The sequence below is a fragment of the Petromyzon marinus genome, unplaced genomic scaffold (genome assembly GCF_048934315.1).
Source record: "Petromyzon marinus isolate PM22_M1 ecotype Great Lakes invasive population unplaced genomic scaffold, UKy_Petmar_22M1.pri1.0 PM_Scaffold_497, whole genome shotgun sequence".
Classification (NCBI taxonomy): Eukaryota; Metazoa; Chordata; class Hyperoartia; order Petromyzontiformes; family Petromyzontidae; genus Petromyzon; species Petromyzon marinus.
This window is the reverse complement of record NW_027423498.1, coordinates 5,001-7,500: the sequence shown is the minus strand read 5'-3', so window position 1 is coordinate 7,500 and position 2,500 is coordinate 5,001.

Here is a 2,500-nt window from a genome sequence, read left to right as displayed (position 1 = left end):
CTGTGTATACCTGTGTGTGTGTGTACCTGTGTGTGTGTGTACCTGTGTTTGTCTGTGTCTGTGTGTGTGTCTGTGTGTGTGTGTGTACCTGTGTGTGTGTGTCTGTGTGTGTGTATGTGTCTGTGTGTGTGTGTGCCTGTGTGTGTGTCTGTGTGTGTACCTGTGTGTGTATGTGTGTTTGTGTACCTGTGTGTCTGTGTGTACCTGTGTGTGTGTGTGTCTGTGTGTGTGTGTGTGTGTCTGTGTGTGTCTGTGTGTGTGTGTGTGTCTGTGTGTGTGTGTGTGTCTGTCTACCTGTGTGTGTGGTGTGCGTACCTGTGTGTCTGTGTGTGTGTGTACGTGTGTGTCTGTGTGTGTACCTGTGTGTGTGTGTGTGTCTGTGTGTGTGCCTGTGTGTGTGTACTTGTGTGTGTGTACTTGTGTGTGTGTACCTGTACCTGTGTGTACCTGTGTGTGTGTGTGTGTCTGTGTGTGTGTACCTGTGTGTGTGTGTGTGTGTCTGTGTGTGTGTGTACCTGTGTGTGTGTACCTGTACCTGTGTGTACCTGTGTGTGTGTGTGTCTGTGTGTGTGTGCCTGTGTGTACCTGTGTGTGTGTGTACCTGTGTGTGTGTGTGTCTGTGTGTGTGTTTGTGTGTGTGTGTACCTGTGTGTACCTGTGTGTGTGTGTGTGTCTGTGTGTGTGTACCGTGTGTGTGTGTGTGTGTACCTGTGTGTGTGTGTGTGTGTGTCTGTGTGTGTGTGTACCTGTGTGTACCTGTGTGTGTCTGTGTGTGTGTCTGTGTGTGTGTACCTTGTGTGTGTGTGTACCTGTGTGTGTGTGTGTACCTGTGTGTGTGTGTCTGTGTGTGTGTACCTGTACCTGTGTGTACCTGTGTGTACCTGTGTGTGTGTGTGTCTGTGTGTGTGTGCCTGTGTATACCTGTGTGTGTGTGTGTACCTGTGTGTGTGTGTACCTGTGTGTGTCTGTGTGTGTGTGTGTCTGTGTGTGTGTGTACCTGTGTGTGTGTGTCTGTGTGTGTGTATGTGTCTGTGTGTGTGTGCCTGTGTGTGTGTCTGTGTGTGTACCTGTGTGTGTGTGTGTTTGTGTACCTGTGTGTCTGTGTGTACCTGTGTGTGTGTGTGTGTCTGTGTGTGTGTGTGTGTCTGTGTGTGTCTGTGTGTGTGTGTGTCTGTGTGTGTGTGTGTCTGTGTACCTGTGTGTGTGTGTGTGTACCTGTGTGTGTCTGTGTGTGTGTCTGTGTGTGTGTCTGTGTGTGTGTACCTGTGTCTGTATGTATGTATGTGTGTGTGTCTGTGTGTGTGTCTGTGTGTGGCTGTGTGTGTCTGTGTGTGTACCTGTGTCTGTGTGTATGTATGTGTGTGTGTGTGTCTGTGTGTGTGTGTACCTGTGTGTGTGTGTCTGTGTGTGTGTGTGTACCTGTGTGTGTGTGTCTGTGTGTGTGTCTATGTGTTGTGTGTGTCTCTGTGTGTGTGTGTCTGTGTGTGTGTGTGTACCTGTGTGTGTGTGTCTGTGTACCTGTGTCTGTGTGTCTGTGTGTGTGTGTCTGTGTGTGTGTGTGTCTGTCTGTGTGTGTACCTGTGTCTGTGTGTGTGTACCTGTGTGTACCTGTGTCTGTGTGTGTGTGTCTGTGTGTGTGTGTGTACCTGTGTGTGGTGTGTGTACCTGTGTGTGTGTGTCTGTGTGTGTGTCTGTGTGTGTGTGTCTGTGTGTGTCTGTGTGTGTGTGTCTGTGTGTACCTGTGTCTGTGTGTGTGTACCTGTGTCTGTGTGTGTGTGTCTGTGTGTGTGTCTGTGTGTACCTGTGTGTGTGTCTGTGTGTACCTGCGTGTACCTGTGTGTGTGTACCTGTGTGTGTGTCTGTGTGTGTCTGTGTGTGTGTGTACCTGTGTCTGTGTGTGTGTACCTGTGTCTGTGTGTGTGTACCTGTGTGTACCTGTGTGTGTGTGTGTACCTGTGTGTGTCTGTGTGTGTCTGTGTGTGTCTGTGTGTACCTGTGTGTGTGTGTGTCTGTGTGTACCTGTGTGTGTGTGTCTGTGTGTACCTGTATCTGTGTGTCTGTGTGTGTGTGTACCTGTGTGTGTCTGTGTGTTTCTGTGTGTGTACCTGTGTGTCTGTGTAATGGAACATCTCCGCCGGTTGGAAACATTTAGGCTAGCCTGCCTACGATCAATCAATCCTGGGGCAAGAGACTGCCAAACAACAGGGAGTGGCTCTTCTTCTCACCACAAGAATGAAGGGGGCGTGGGAGCGTGGCGGTGAGGTGTGCGAAGCTGTAAGTCCCAGGCTACCTGGGCGCTCGCCTTCCCATCAACCAGAGGCGAGGAGTGGTGGTCGTGGTTACTTATGCACCCACCGAAGATGAACATCCGTGGAGGGATGCAGGCAAGGCCGATGAGTCAGATGCCTTCTATGACCTCCTGTCACAGGTGCTGGCTAAAGATGGCCCTCGGGATAGAGTCGTCTTGTTAGGTGACTTTAATGCCCGAGTTGGTCATGAT